Source organism: Schistocerca serialis, chromosome 1 (assembly GCF_023864345.2).
Source record: "Schistocerca serialis cubense isolate TAMUIC-IGC-003099 chromosome 1, iqSchSeri2.2, whole genome shotgun sequence".
Taxonomy (NCBI): domain Eukaryota; kingdom Metazoa; phylum Arthropoda; class Insecta; order Orthoptera; family Acrididae; genus Schistocerca; species Schistocerca serialis.
The window spans coordinates 974,928,867-974,946,340 of NC_064638.1; the positions used below are offsets into that span (position 1 = coordinate 974,928,867).

The 17,474-nt window shown below is 41.3% G+C and overlaps 1 non-coding gene across 1 annotated transcript; it reads right to left on the reverse strand.

Annotated features, from left to right (window-relative positions):
* Window positions 1–12,522: 12,522 nt before the first annotated feature.
* On the reverse strand, window positions 12,523–12,597 carry Trnas-cga (transfer RNA serine (anticodon CGA)). Its single transcript has one exon. It is a non-coding gene; the product is annotated as a tRNA-Ser (tRNA).
* Between the last annotated feature and the right edge of the window lie 4,877 nt (window positions 12,598–17,474).

Genomic DNA, 17,474 nt, shown 5'->3' on the forward strand with positions numbered 1-17,474 from the left:
GAGCAAATGGAATACCACAGACTAACACAAGAATGCCTAAATGCATGTCATACCTTCTCACCGTGAGACAGACGCAGTTCCGAGGGGAAAAACGAGAACAGAAGCCGAGAGCAGAACCGTGTTAAGCTGGAAGGTCCTACGATAAGGGACAGGCGGACACCCACGTCGCCAGGTAACCGCTAGGACCACACCACCCGCAAGTTTTAGCGTGAGACTTTTTCGCGTCTCTGTTACGTTACAAACTTTAAAAACATTGCCCCACCACGAAAAGTATAACGTTTCTCATTGGATGGACAGAATTTTTGCAGGCGGAGCTTAAGGTTAACATTGTGACCCAGATTGGTCAGATGAAAACACAGCCAGATACTTTTTTTAAACCAACTTCGGTAAATTGTAGTAAGGAGAAGTTAGGAAAGAGTTGCTTAGGAGACGGCCAGGTGAGCGGAGCTGTGCTTCGCAGCCACCTGACGAACACCGACAAGGTAATGAACGCACGCGATGCCGCATAACAGCGCATAAAGCTTCACTCAGAACTGCAGGAGTCTCATCTGTTACACCCCCTTTTTGCGTAATACTAGTGTCAATCGTCAATTAAAGCTCATGGTGTTCACATTTGCCACTTGAAGTAAAAATATGAAAGGCGATGATTTTTCTGTTATATAGTTATTGAGAAGCCACATCAGCCACTGTAATTTACGACAAGTTAGATAAGTAATTAAAGATAATTGAGGGTCACTGTAGACCATTTTGATAGTTTTCTCTTTTGTGAAACTTAATTTAAACCAAGATTATAGATGTGATATGGCATAGGTCATCCTTCGATCCATTGTAGAACTTGGAAACCCATTCAGGGAATATTCGTTCACATTTTTGTTGAACGCAGTTGGTTTTTACCATCCTGTATTAAAACATTTCCTTTTATCAATAGTGCAATTTGTAAACCTTTTGTGAGTAGAATAAAATTTCCAATGGTAAACTTAACTGCTTTTTCGACGTTATTTTACCAGCTAACTAAAAATAGGAAAGCCTTGAACCCCTTCCACTAAATTTAGTTAGTATTGAGATTCTTTTACAGGGAGTGCAGTGGAGCTGACGCTAAAATCATTAAGTATTTGGTTGTATCATCGCTAGTCTCACTGAACTCTTCTGAATTCTACATGTCATGTGTGGTCTGGCGTCTCCTTACCAGCAACAGGTCCCAGGTTCAAACTAGTCAATTCCCTAAAAAAAACACGCTCAGAGCGTCGTTGCGCGAAAGTGGTAGGGAGACACGACTTAAAACAAACAGACACCACGCAGAGTGTTAGAATATTCAGTAAAAATGTAGCCGATGAACGAAGATCTCCGAAACTCATAAATACAAAGCGAAGTGTGAAGTCTTTATGGATCCAGCAGATTTGCTAACGTTACGAATAGCCTTGCGTGCGGAGGGCGCAGTATAGATCCCCATCCGGCCAACCAGATTGAGGTATGCAGTGATTTCTCTTAAGTTCTTTAAGCAAATATCAGTACTGTTCCTTTGACAAGGGCATGGCCGTTTTCCTTACGTATATTTTCCAGTTCTAAAGTTGTTCCGACTATGATGCCATCGTCGTCGGTACGTAACGCACTAATCTTTCTTGGTTTTAGAAATTAAGTGGAAAGATAAATTTTAAAATGATGATAAACTAGGAATATGACAAACGGGAACATGGGACGACGTAAGTAGAAATAAACTGCCACTTCATGGAATACCAACTGCGATATTGTAAAAACTGACATTCCGAACCGACTACCGAGGCTACATAAGTACATGGTGACTCAAACGTTCGTTAACATTTGAAAATGCATTACTTTTCTGAATAATGTAGGTAGAGAGGTAAAACTGGAGAAATGTGCCTATACTGGCGTGGGGTCCTAAAGAAACCAAAAACTATTCCAAAAACCGTTCACCAGATGGCGTTGCAGAACGGCAAGTCAGTGACGCCACGTAAGAACTGTGTATAATATGAACTGTTGGCCACTGATTTTGTGACAGGGAGAGCACTTGCGATGTGCGTACTTCAGAAAATGGAGCAAAATAACGATTGGTTCTCTAGCGTGTAGTGGACAAACGAAGCCCTTTTCACACTACGAGGGTCTGTCAACACTCACAACTACAGGATGTGGGCTACCCAAAATCCTTGGACTGTCGTTGCATGACGAGAAAGTTAGTGTGTGGTGTGTATTTACCACACCAGCTCTGGGCGGACCTTCTTTCTTCGAGGAAATGCGGGGACCTGCTTTTCGAAATGTAAGCGTGACGTGTGCGAATTACGCCGATATGTTGCAGAATCCCATCATAACCAGCCTGGCTGATAAACACCTGGTGGAAAGTACGACTTTTATGCAGGATTGCGCTCCACCAGTAATGTGAAAGATCTCTTGCGCACGTCGTTTGGTGAAGATTGCGTTCCGAGACGCCACTTCCATCGTGCTTTGCCACTCAGGTTCCCAGGCTTCAATCCGTGTGATTATTTGTTGTGGTGTTACCTGAAGCCGCAAATGTATCACGATTGTTCGATCTCATTGTTGATGTTAAAACACAGCATCTGACGGCAATTATTCACCATACGGAGCCCAACATTGGCTCTCGACAGCAGGTAGTTTTCATGACTGACGAACGACGTGCTGAAGATATTTTATAACGGACTTCGTCTTTGCTGTAATTCAATTGTTATGCTGATTATTGCTCATGTATCATATCAAAAGGCATCTGTAGGGCATTTTGTGCCCTTTTTTGGTTTCAATAAATCCTCATCTCATTTCAGATATGTGTGCCAATCTTTACCTCACTACCTGTATTCTTCCATGAAGTATTGTACTGTGGAATGTTAACGGTCTTTGGGATCACTCTGTACAATTTCATCACAAATTGGGGACAGCTACACAACGGCAATGACTCTGTTTGCTTATGAAGGTAATTTGTCATGTCTACGTATCGGCTATACTTTTCACACAATGCCGAAGATGATATACTAAATAAAATGACAAAAACCTAGTGTCATTTAATTAAACGAAGAGCATGTAAATCAAAATAATATTGATGATTCTTGAAATTTTAATAGGTGTAGATGCTATAAATTCTTGCGGAATGTGAATAAATTAAATACCATTTCGAAACACATGTTTATTGCGATCATGTAGCTCGTCACGTCGCTGGAGATGTACTGTGAAGCCATTATCTGTGTCCTAAATTCCAAATAATATACTCTAATCCGATCACCACATGCTATAAAAATCCTCTCTTTTCAAGAGAACGCAAGATCGTTCTCCGGAATGAAATTCCGTGCCGACTCTGCTTTCATTTTGTACGATCCGTCCGGGTGACCCAGTATTTTATCATAACGAGATACGTTACCGGCTCGTTTATGTGTGTGTCCAGAGCACACAACATGTTGTGTGATATACGTAATCGCCGAGGCATCGTTCATCTATACACACAGGACAACGAGAAGGGAAAAAGTACCACAGCGCTCTAGCTCCAGGACGTACAGAACAAACGCGAATATGGCAATGAATTGAAGAATCGTAATGACATTTGAAATTTATGTGACGCCTGCATGCCGTTGAAACTAAAAAGAACACTCTGAAATCGAAAAAGCAGGAAGAGAGATGCTGCAGCAGCCGAACTGCGACATGGTTTTTCCCACTGCTTTGCGCTGTCGTACTCTGCAGGCTAACGCTATCAGAATTAATGGTTACACTGAAAGAGTGTTTCGAGATCGGTAAACCGTTAGCCAACAAACGGTTTTGTTTCACTGGGAAAGAAAAAAGAAGTAGCAGCTACATCTAATACACAGTTCGCACTAAGTGGCATACTTCCGCTTAATTCTCAAACAATATGACTTCTTTTGAAATAAACTTGCATTGGCCAGTGGAAAACACCCCCTACCCCCCCCCCCTCCCCCTTCCCCGCCGAATTCCAACTTTAACCCCCGTCCGTTTCTAGAGGACTTTATGAAAGCAGTGCAGCGTGCAGTGGAAGTCTGTGCCAGCTGTACAGATAACCACACTAAACGACAACATCAACATTAGGGATTCAAAGAACGCATCTACACGCTAACTGTACGTAGGTAGTCGGTGCATCGACAGTTTTTTCGTTTATTACGAAACTTCTAATCGCCGCGCGGGATTAGCCGAGCGTTCTAGGGGGCTGCAGTCATGGACTGTGCGGCTGGTCCCGGCGGAGGTTCGAGTCCTCCCTCGGGCATGGGTGTGTGTGTTTGTCCTAAGGTTAATTTAGGTTAAGTAGTGTGTAAGCTTAGGGACTGATGACCTTAGCAATTAAGTTAAGTCCCATAAGATTTCACAACATTTGAACATTTTTTGAAACTTCTAATACAATACCGCTTCTTGGCTTGCCGTAGTCAACTTAACAAACCCAACAAACACAATATTGCGTTATGTATCACGTTTCCGAGTCTAATTTCCTTAGCATCACCTGATTTATTCAACCACACTCCATTATCCTAGTTTTGCTTTTGTTGATCTTCATGTTATATCCTCCTTTTAAGACAATGTTCATACCGTTTAACTGCTCTTCCCAGTCCTTTGCTGTCACTGACAGAATTACGATGTCATCAGAAAACCTCAAGGTCTTAATTTCATTTTCCTCAACTTTAATTACTACTTCATACGTTTTTTTTAAGTTTCCTTTATTATATGTTAAATGTACAGGTTGAGTAACATCGGGGATAGGCTACAACCTTGTCTGTCTCATTCCCTTCTCAACCACTGCCTCCCTTTCATGCCCTTCGACTCATATAATTGCCGTCTGGTTTCTGTATGAGTTGTAAAGCCTTCCGCTCCCTGTATTTGACCCCTGCTACCTTCAGAATTTGACTGAGGGTATTCCAATCATCATTGTCAAAAGCTTTCTCGAAGTCTACAAATGCTATAAATGTAGGTTTACTTTTACTTAACCTATCTTCTAAGATAAGTCGTAGGGTCAGTATTTCCTCTCGTGTTCCTACATTTCTTCCGAATCCAAACAGATCTCCCCCGAGGTCAGATTCTACCTGTCTTTCCACTCTTCCGTAAGGAATTCGTGTTAGTATTTTGCAACCATGACTTACTAAACGGATAATTCGGGAGTTTTCACACGTGTTAGCAATTGCTGTCTTTGGATTTGGAAATGTTATATTCTTCTCCAAAGATTTCTACTAGGCCTTGTCTTTTCACATATTTGATCCTCCGCTGCCTCCACAATTGCACCTATTAAACCTACGCATTCTTCTACTTTATTACTTTCCCTTGTTCTAGTCAATTTTTGTCTAATATTCCCGCTGAAACTTTTAACAACCTCTGATTCCTGCAGCTTATCCGGGTCACATCTCCTTAATTTCATACCTTTTTCCAATTTCTTAAGTTTTAATCAACAGTTAAGAAGCAACAGATTGTGGTCACAGTCCGTGTGTGACCCTGGAAATGTCTTAAAATTTAAAATCTTGTTCCTAAATATGTCCTGGCATTATGCAATCAGTCTGAAACCTACTGGTGTCGCCAGGTCTCTTCCACAAATACAACCTTATTTTATTATTGTTGAACCATGTGCTAGCGATTATTAAATTATGCTCTGTGCAAAATTCTGCCACGCGGCGTGCTCTTTCATTTCCCTCCCTGAGTCCATATTCACCTACTATTATTCTTCTGGTGCAAACGATTAGAGCCGAAACTGCTGTACATGAAGAAGATGCTCTAGTTTATTTTTATCGTAGTTTCTGGCTGTCACTTGCAGAGGCTGTGAGCCAAAAGTGCTCGAAACGACCTGCCCCAAATGAAAAGAGTGTCCCGTGGTGCCGATCTGTCAATGTTGTCCAGGCAGCGCCTTTAAAACCGGATACGACAAGTAGAAAGGATTGCTTGCGATAGGGGCAGCTGAGATATCCAGAGAAAAGTCGTCGTGAGACGTCCATCTGGGGACATAACCCAAATTCTACGTTGTAGAACACACCCGGTAATCTCCTTGTCATGTAAAATGTCGATCCTACATCAACACTTCAATAACATGAGCTTCTTTGCAGTGGATATTGAAAGGTACGAACTGTTACGCGTTAATACAATGATATGCGAGTACACCTCGCTCGGCGGAAGATCTGCACCAAATGATTGTACAACTGCAAAAGTCACACCAACACCGAAGGAACGAAATAGGAGTAATCTGTTGAATTACAGACTGATATCACTAACTTCGATATACAGTAGCACTTTGGAACATATACTGTGTTCGAAATCACGATGAATTACCACGACGAAAGCAATGTATTAAAGAGCGGTCAACACGGGTTCAGAAAATATCCTAATTTTGAAAGAGAACTAGCTATTTATTCACATGAAGTAATGACTGCTATCGACAAGGGGTCTCAAATTGATCCCTTGTTTTAGATTTGCGTAAGGCTTTTGACAGTGTTCCTTAAAAGCAACATAAAATCAAGTTGCATTCTTACGAAGTACCGTCTCATTTGTGTGGCTGAATTTCTGCTTTCCTGTCAGAGGGGTCAAAGTTCGTAGTAACTGACGGAAAATCAGCAAGCAAAACAGAAGTAGTATCTAGCGTTCCCAATAAAATGTTGTAGCCCCTCTGATGTTCCTGATCCACATAAACGATTTAGGAGACAACCCGTGCAGCCCTCTTAGACAGTTTGCAGGTGATGCTGTCGTTTACCATCTCGCCAAGTTTTCAGATTATCAAAAACAATTGCAGAACCACTTAGACGAGATGTCTGTAAGATGCGAAGATGTGACAGTTGACTCGGAATAATGAAAAGTGTGAAGTCATCCATATGAGTATTAAAGAGAATCCACTGAATATTGGTTACACGATATTGAAAGAGCAGCGTGGTCTACAATTTACTGCTTTCCTCATTGTCACAGATTTCAGTATGGAGGGTTTATGTTCATACTGGTCATTACAATGGAGTCCACCAGCCTTTCCTATATTTCATTCCCAGCACCGTGGCAATAAAACCCTGAACCAAGGAAATCTTCTGGCCGAGTGCTCTGCTCTTTTGCTGCCTTGCTCTCTGACGTACTGTTTCAAGGAACCTACTGGTTACATTCAGCTACAAAATAGTGAAACTTCCAAAAGAAACTGGTGCAGTTTTGTGACACGGAGCGCCTTGTGTTCTGTATCCCAACAACCTTTATTCTGAACACAATAGAAACACAACTGCTATGCTTTACTGACTAACTGCGTGGTGTTATTCTATGTGCCTAAGGATCGATCATCACAGAACACCATCTATAGTGTAGATATATGGTACAAAAGCTGAACACCAGTTTTGGAAACGCTACGGATGACAATAACTGGTGACAACAAAAATTGTTGGTGCATCGCTCGAAAACTGTTGTGTGCTTCTCGCAGGGTCTTTAATGATTGGATAGCGCCACTATTTCCTCGGCACATCAATTACTTCAATTCATGTAGATTCCATAAGATAATTTTTTCTGCTCAAGGGAAGGTGCCTCAATCAGTCAACCTACTTGAAACGGTGCGTCATGACAGGATTAGTTGTCCTTCTTCTTCTTCTTCATCATCTTCTTCTTCTTCTTCTTCTGCCGCTCCGTGGTTAGACCTCTGACGTGTGCTGGGCTCACTATATCTTCCTCGATCTTTCCACTTTTTTTGCCAAATTGTCATATTCTATTCATAACTAATTATGCCTCTGTGGTAACGATCTCTGCATATTTTGTTATATTGGATTACCTTTTTGCCTACTAGTTGCATCCTTGATCCTTACCTCATTATTTAACTTCTAATTTCTTGTCCCTCATGCAGCATTTCACAGATCTTACAGATGTTATTTCTGATGTTTCTAGTTTTCGTAAGTCTTTCTTTCTCAATGTTCAACTTTCCGCTGCGTAATGAAGTGGGGACGGCCATGACTCTACGAAATTTCAGTAGTGTTTGTCTGCCTGTTTTACCCTTAAATATTTTACTTATTGTGCTCCATAAGTGGTGGTATTTATTAGCTTTTTTCTGCATATACATATCCTGTTTGTATAATGTGTCACGTCCTTAATATTGGAAATGGTCTACTCGTTCCATCGGTTTGCTATTGAAGATTAGTTTTGTTGGTATTGGGTGAATATCTAGAAAGATCGTGGTTTTAGTTTTATTTATAGATATTGTCAGATTATCGCTTGCGTTTACTGCTTTTAGTTGACTTTACGCCATCTGCAGTTTATTTCTACATCTACATCTACATCTATACTCCGCGAGCCACCTTACGGTGTGTGGCGGAGGGTACTTATTGTACCACTATCTGATCCCCCCTTCCCTGTTCCATTCACGAATTGTGCGTGGGAAGAACGACTGCTTGTAAGTCTCCGTATTTGCTCTAATTTCTCGGATCTTTTCGTTGTGATCATTACGCGAGATATATGTGGGCGGTAGTAATATGTTGCCCATCTCTTCCCGGAATGTGCTCTCTCGTAATTTCGATAATAAACCTCTCCGTATTGCGTAACGCCTTTCTTGAAGTGTCCGCCACTGGAGCTTGTTCAGCATCTCCGTAACGCTCTCGCGCTGACTAAATGTCCCCATGACGAATCGCGCTGCTTTTCGCTGGATCATGTCTATCTCTTCTATTAATCCAACCTGGTAAGGGTCCCATACTGATGAGCAATACTCAAGAATCGGACGAACAAGCGTTTTGTAAGCTACTTCTTTCGTCGATGAGTCACATTTTCTTAGAATTCTTCCTATGAATCTCAACCTGGCGCCTGCTTTTCCCACTATTTGTTTTATGTGATCATTCCACTTCAGATCGCTCCGGATAGCAACTCCTAAGTATTTTACGGTCGTTACCGCTTCCAATGATTTACCACCTATGGCATAATCGTACTGGAATGGATTTCTGCCCCTATGTATGCGCATTATATTACATTTATCTACGTTTAGGGAAAGCTGCCAGCTGTCGCACCATGCATTAATCCTCTGCAGGTCCTCCTGGAGTACGTACGAGTCTTCTGATGTTGCTACTTTCTTGTAGACAACCGTGTCATCTGCAAATAGCCTCACGGAGCTACCGATGTTGTCAACTAAGTCATTTATGTATATTGTAAACAATAAAGGTCCTATCACGCTTCCCTGCGGTACTCCCGAAATTACCTCTACATCTGCAGATTTTGAACCGTTAAGAATGACATGTTGTGTTCTTTCTTCTAGGAAATCCTGAATCCAATCACAAACCTGGTCCGATATTCCGTAAGCTCGTATTTTTTTCACTAAACGTAAGTGCGGAACCGTATCAAATGCCTTCCTGAAGTCCAGGAATACGGCATCAATCTGCTCGCCAGTGTCTACGGCACTGTGAATTTCTTGGGCAAATAGGGCGAGCTGAGTTGTCTTGTATGATTACTTCTCATCTGCGAATAACATCGTGCTGATATGTTCATGCCTTCCAGTATTTATGGACGGCGGTATTCTCTCTCTTTTCCGTTCTTCGGTCTGGTCATCTGTAGACTATGGACACTGAATAATGTTGGTGATAACTATGCCCTTGTTTTAATCCTTGAATAGTTTGTATTGCAGGCGTTAGCTGTTCATCCATGTCAACTCTAATTCTCATATCCATATGCAGGCTTATTGTGAGTAGCAGATGTTTAGGGATTCTTCTTTCTCCCATTGTTGCCCACAGCTTATCTCTCGCAATTTGGTCAAACGCCGGTTCATAGTCCGAAAATGCTACATGATTTTCCAGATTAAATTTTCGTCTCTTTTTTATTACACATTTCATTGCGAAAACATCGTCTGTGCACGATCTTCCCTTCCCCTTCGGAAAGGAGTTTTGCCACCATTAAAATTATATCCGAAATATTTTGAAGTCTTGCATTCATTATTTTGCTGCAGATTTTGGAAGTAGTATTCTTAATACTTATGCCTCTGTAGTTAGATTTATTCCTTCATTCGGCTTTCTTATATACTGGAATATCATTTGCGTTTCAATTCCCCGGGTATGACGTATTTCGCCCACACCTTAAACTAATGTATCATTTTAATTCTGAGAGAATTTCTACATGTTGTATCAATTCGTAATTTATTCCATCTAATCCTAGTGATTTGCTGATTTTAATTTGTTTCAAAATTTTCTTCGGCAGTTCTACAAATCTATTCCTTGCAGTTGTCGTTTATTGTTTGCTTATTTGATTTCTGTTTTGTTCCACAGTCCAGTCAGATCTTTCGTTTACATTTTGATTTTTGGTATCTATTTCTCCTTTGCTTAGATTTTTTATTAATTTTTCTGCTACGTTTTGTCTCCCATGGATATGATGCTCAACTATACTTATAAACGCTTTCCTTGATGTCCTGTGTGCTGACCTGATTACCACTTTTGCTTCATATCTTTTCCTATGCTATTGCTGTTAAGTTCTGAAGGTGTTTGCTACTGTAAGTTCGTTAAATTTTATGCATGCCCATAAGTTTTTCTCCATTCTGATTTATAGAGCCCTTCCCGTTACTAAGTATTAAAGTGGGAATTGCCACTTTTCCAATTTTATCATTGAAGGGGATTGGAAAGCCCTTTCCAAACAGAGTTAAATTTAGTGAGTTGGCTTCCCTGTATTTCAGGAACCACTCTAGCCACTGACATGAAAATTTTATAGGACATTAAACTGTATGTTCTGAGACTACTGAACTATAATAATTGTATTTCAGTCACAGCTTTCGGAAATACAATTTTTTAATTCCACAGTTAAAATTTTGTGTACTTTTTTGTACGTTATCCTAAATAATTTCAATTATACATAACATTATGTTCCTATTTTAGTTCAGTAGACTCAGGATATGTATGTTATTACTCCCTGAAAATTTGAATACTCTAGTCGAAGTGATTTCTGAGATATAGGGAAAAATCAACAGAAAATGTAAATTTTCAGGACCGGCTTCTGAAGTTTCAAAAGATTCTAATTCACTTAATATATGCTTAATTATCTTATTTTTAGTCACTCAAAATCACCCTGCATCATACTGTATATCATCCTCTTGATCTTTTTCCAAATTTTTTCCTTCTTTTGTTCTTTCTGGACTCTTTAGTGTCTAACTGCGCTGCATACTCTGCTTTATCAGTGCAAACCTTGTCCATCCGTTCAAATTCTCTGATGCACTTTGCTCCAGGATTAATTCCCATATGCTGCAGCACTTTCACCCCATTAATGTTGCAATAACAGCATTACTGACCTCCCCCCTCCCCCCACTTTAATATCTTCATTCCAGCAAAAGTATTTTTTTGGTAAGCAAGTCAATAAAAGATAATTGATCGACTCATTGGGATTTTAAGTCTGACCATGCAGACACTTCTTCAGTCATTCAGGATTTTCCTGGTGTCTGCAAATAGGTTTCATGATATCCATGACTGCTGCTGGGATTGAATGTATATGGCTGTACGAATTGTTTGAGTACTAGGCATTGCAGTAATTGCACCATTAATGAAGTCCAGGAGGGAATAGGTGGTGTACTGGGTTTTCATCAGTTGACAGTCTGTGGAGGAAGATCCTCAGTATTATTTTTAATGACCATCCCATAATACTGCTGTAGTTCATCAATCATGTGGTCTGTCAGTCTGCCTCTTATGTTCTAAGGATCCTGTTGCTACAGTGACCAAGTTTCTTAAATACACTTTGTTTTGGCGTCATACTTTACTTTTTCAGAGATTTACCAATCTATTAGTCACTGATGTAATGCACCTAAAAATTTTAACAATTTTATCTGGTGCAGATTAAATTTAAAAAATAAAGTCAAACACTTCCCATGTGAGTTTATAGGTGATATATATAACATTTTATTCGAAAAATTGCAAATTTAAAATGTGATAAAAGCCCGAAAATATGGAAAAAATTTCTGTTCTAACTCCCCTTAAATCTCTTACTAAAATTGCTACTGGATGTTTCTGAGTTTCTTCATAAAATATATCTGCTTCTACCTTTTTCTTTTTCTCTGGTGTATAAGTTGCTGTTACTGTTAGGTATCCTATGCCTAAGATTAATCTTACTTTTGAGAGTCTTCCATTTACTAAAGAACATTCTCTTATTCTATGTCTCCATATAGTGTCTACTAAAATCGCAGCTCCAAAGCGTGTTCTTTTAGTTTTTCACTTCACTGTAAAGCACAACATAGTCCTCCATCTCTTTCATGCATTTAACCTTCTCCTGATTTCCTGTGTTCCTTGAAAATTATGTTTAGTTCCGTTCCTGTTAATCCTAGCTGGTGAAAAGAGACTAAAGGACATATTAAATGTGGCCACTTGGAATATACAGTGAAAGGAATAGATATTAGATACCACGTAAGAACTGAAGCCCTTTTCCTCAATCAGAACAATACCAATTGAGACCAAGCAAGGTGACGTTGTGGCTAAAGCACAGGAGTCGCATTTCCCTCGGCGTATTCGCCCTGTTGTTGAAGCTCAGTTTCTGTCCAGTTTCATTTCAAATTCATAAGGAAATATGATTTTGTCCTTAGCAAACACAAATGCTTCTTGAAACTTCCTGGCAGATTAAAACTGTGTGCCCGACCGAGATTCGAACTCGGGACCTTTGCCTTTCGCGGGCAAGTGCTCTACCAACTGAGCTACCGAAGCACGACTCACGCTCGGTACTCACAGCTTTACTTCTGCCAGTACCTCGTCTCCTACCTTCCAAACTTTATTGAAGCTCTCCTCGCAGGAGAGCAATAATTAATAAGGTGAAGTTTAGTATTATCAAAGCACACGAATATATCGCAAATGTATACGTGTTAATACGTCTATCCAGTGAAAACACGCCACATACGAGTAAACACCAAATATTTAACACTCGAGCCGCGCTATGCCACACGACACTGCAACACTCGAGACTTGCCTGTCGCATCTCTCTTGCCACAGTGAAGAGTTAATGAAACGTTAAACACGTCAGCTGTCGGTTGCAATACCAAAGCTTGTTATTTTAACGGCTTTTCATTCTTTTTTTTTATTCTTTTCTGCTCGGCTCCTCGTTATTGGTAAACAGTCACACAGCTGCTAAGCGGCGTATACCTGTGGTTTAGCTTTTGCGTGTGACATGTGCAGCGGTGTGTCTGCTACATCTCGCTGAAACTACCGTTGTGTCTGTCACGTACAGAAACAAAGGACCAAAATGAAAGTAAAACAAACGTGAGAAACATGTGCTGTCGTCGAAATGCTTATCTACTTCTGTCAGCTCTCGCAGTTAATCCCCATTTCAGGACTGGAAAAGTTTAATCCATAAATCCTTTCCAAGGAGTCAGGGCGAAATTGGTTATTGGAGAGAAACACAGTTGTTGCACAAATCTATCTGCGTACCCTATAAGAACTATATGGAAAAACATTAGTATTAAAAAGATATCATAATACCATTCGTAATGTATCATTACAGTGAGCTGACACTAGTAATTTATTTCATCATCACCAGCATCATTGTCACCGTCATCATTAACGACTGTTCCGTTATATTGCTCTATATATTTCTTCAAATGCTGAGGAATATAACCCACAATTTCCTTCTTCCGTATACCGTTTACCTCCGTATATGTACAGACCATCTCCATCTCAGTTTCGTTACAATCATTATTATTACATTAGTGCCTGTCTTTTTTATCCACTTTTTGTTGTTTTTCCCTACTTTTGAAGTTCAACATGTATCTTTTCATTGCTTGTTCGGCCACCCCAAGTTTCCAGATAAGTAATATTGTGTCAGCATCAACTTATTTCCGCAGCTACTCGTAGGATGCTAATGAATGTTGCACCAACGACGAATAGAACAACAACAATTACAATAACAACATCAATAAGACATGCTACTAGTTATTCCACTGGTTGACTGAGCAGTATTAACACCCAGTGATCAAATATATGGATCGTACAATTACAGGGACATGCGCGCTCACCTAAATACAGGAAGAGACTGTTAACCATAACAGATATGACACTGAGAACGGTCTAACAACTTTAAGTATTCCACTTGATAATGACTTAAAAGCCGAAATATAGATACTACACAAGATACAGTGATACACAGTCAAGTGGCAGTTTACTCTTTAAAATAATCATAATAATAATAACAACAACAATAATGGGCTAATAATATAGCCTGCAATTTGAAATCTATTTGTAACTTCTGGATTAGAATTAGTAGGAAAGAATTAAAATAAATTTTCAAATGTTGACATGGTTAAGAGAAACAGCACATCTCAAAATCCACTAAGAGAAGTCTATTAATTGCTTAAATTCAGCATCCACAACAATTAATATAGAAAACTAAAAATATTGATTATTTCTATGTTATGGGGGACTTACGTGTTTACCGAATGTTTTGTCAGCAAAAGCAATTTTATTTGAAGCGTCGCGAGATCTGGGGAAGATAAGGGTGTAAACATGGCAGCAATGAATTTACAGTACACTGTTCATTGAGCTCCTTACATCCATTTATTGACATCTGGCTGCAATTTTGTCCACATGTGCGCTTAAATAAACATCGATTTAACAGTTCCTAAGACTGTTCATTGCGACTTTGTAGTTCATTGTTGGATCACGTCGTACAAATCGATGCAGTAGCAGGTTTGCTATAAAACTGCTGGTAATTAATCGATTCCGTTTGTCCACATACAATAAAGAAATGAACGTCTCTCTTCTTTCGCTCGTCGGTGCTTAAATTTTTACGCGCAAGTTAGCTAGTACAAAAGCGAGCAGTTGAAACAACCGACGTAGTTGTGGACGTAGCACAATCCACTGCTCTATCACATAAAAAAAGTGCAGTTCATTTAGCACAGTGCAGTGACCAGTACGGAGGGATGGAAGAACCGATTTTATTATTTTCAGGATGGTATTATGCTTCCCCACCTGGGAATGATCGATTTCTTATGTTGGAATGATATTAGGCTTCCCCCCTTGGGAGTTATCGATTCCATGTGTTGGAAAGTGGAATAAGAGTGCGTCGGAAGAGTAAGGTGGAAGCAGGAGGTCAGATGGAGTTCATGAAAACTGTTGTTTCTCCAAGCTTGGACAAACTGCAGGTGCGCGTCTTCGTCATGTGGTGCAGTCTGGACCCGATGCACGGCGTCCATGTTTCGCAGGCGTGGTCAGTCGTCTAGCTCACGGACCTCGGCAGTGAGCTCTCTTGTGAAGACCAAGTGGCCTCTCCGGTCAGGCTACGTGCAGGCGCGGACCGACCAGGGGTGGTAAACAATCCCAAGGATAGGTGCTGATGCCGCAGATGGTATGGCTGTGGCGAGCGGATGTACTGGCAGCTTGCTCAGCTGTCGCGAGCGACACGGTCGTAGACGATCGAGGAGCTGGCTGGTGGCGACACCAGTGGCTCTGTGACTGGACGAACTTCAGTTCTACCTTGGGCCCATCCGGCAGGTGGCCCTGTCAAAATAATGGTGGAGCGGCAGCAGCCTCATGGACGAGGCTGCCACTCTGGTCATGGACTTCTGAGCCAGCGATTCAGTATAATAATCAGGCTGGCTAGACGGGCAGTATTTACACTGATGAGCCAAAATCTTATGACCACCTGCTTAATAGTTTGTTTGTCCGTCTATGGAACAAAGTACATTCTTGATTCTGAGCATCACGGATCCGATAGTTTGTTGGTAGGTTTGTGGAGGTGAGCTGTGCGTGGCTCGTGTTTGCGCCGTATCTCATTTGACATCCTGTTTTTACTGTACTACCACTTCATTATGTTAATTTTAATTACTTGTGTCACTGAGTTGCCGCCTTGCCTGCCCGTGAGTGGCTGCAGTGGCGCTTATCGATGTAAGCCCTGGCGTATTCTCATAGCTGGGTGCTATTACTTCCCGGTTGTCGTGTGTTCGGAGATAGTTGGGATCTGCCAGTGAGTTGGGAGGCGCTACCAGTGCAGTTCGGACCTGGTAGTGTTTGACTTAGGATGCGGCAGACGTTCAGTCGGGGCACGGCTGCGGCGAGGTCCGGGCAGCCATGTCTCACCCAACGGTTGCCAATACATATCGCTTGAGTGTGGTCCACCTTGGTTGGTCGGTCGTCGGTGGGTCGTCTTGTCGGACGACGTGTATGTTGTCCGGCGATCGCTTATGGGTTGCCTGCGTGTACCGACTCAGGATTCTTCCTTGTTATTGGGCAGTTGATGCCGTTAGTATTGTCTAACCGTTCGTGCAAGAGTTCTAGAAACTGTGTGTAGCTTGTGATGTCGACTTGTCAGTTATTTTAGTGCTGTCTCCGTGCTGATGTGTGGGAGTCGATCGGTTGGCGTGGAGCAGCGAGGAAATTTCCGCTGGGCGTAGTTTGGTTGGGCCCGCCGACGGTCTCTCTGCAGTGTCAGAGTGTGTGGGGCTGTTCACATTGCTACGAGGTCCGTGGCTCACTGACCCTGGACACGAAAGTTGAGTTTCGATTTAATTTATCAGCAAGTCAAGACTGTTCACATTGTGCCGTCTGGTTTCCTGTTGTTCGCTGTTGGCACATTCCCGCGAGCAACAACGTGTGTTTTCGATTTGGTGAAGGTTTAGCCACCGTCCAGTGTAGTCTTTCTGTATTCAGTTATTTGCAATTGAAGTGCACCAGCGGAATTTTCTGCCTTGTGGCCGTTAACGTTCCGGTTACCTGCCCTGGCCGTTGACGTAAATTCAGGCAGTGAACTTTCCACACCGTGTTGTCACAGTCCAGCACAGTGTGTAGTTTGACAGCTTAATGTACGCTTGGTTGTGGGCATCCATGACTTTTACGTTTTGCGTTGAACTCCCGGTTGTGTGCTGGTCGAGTGGAGCGCTAGTTACCTTGTCGGTGGGTCCGTTGACTGCCTGTTGGTTGAGTTCTCGTCGGATTGAAAATGGTTGGGCCGACTCCCGTCTCACACTCCCGTCTCACCTAAGTGATCGTCAGTATTTCAAGTGCTGGCTGACCCCCGACACTTATGAGCTGCACTGCTTTTTCTTATTTTCTGTGTTGTGTATTTGTATGGCTCATAGCCAATGGTTTTGAATTAAAGTTGAATTGTCATGGGCCTTCAGCCGCTTTAAAGTTAACATTCCTTGCTTGTCAAGTGTTAGATTGTTTGGGCCTTCAGCCTGATCAATATACTGTTTAAAGATAAAATCTTGGGCCTTCTGCCTACTAAAAATTATTTTAGTTGTGTTTAAAGTCATGGACCTTCAACCGTTTTAAAATAAGTTCCTTGCTGGTCAAGTGTTAGTTTGTTTGGGGCCTTCAGCCTAATTTAAGATAAGACTTTGTTGTTTAAATTTATTTTACCTTGAGTTTAAGTCACGGGGCCTTCAGCCGTTTTTAAATTAAAGCTGTTGCCTTTCAAGTGTTAGATATTTGGGCCTTCAGCCAAATTATAGAACTTACTTAACGTGAGGCCTTCTGCCTTCTAAATATTCTTTTGGCGTCTGAATATTGAGTTAATGGCCTTTAGCCGTTTCATTTTTTAAATTAAAATGTTTGTGCCCTTAATGCATAGAATAGTGTGGCGTTTTCAGCCCATAA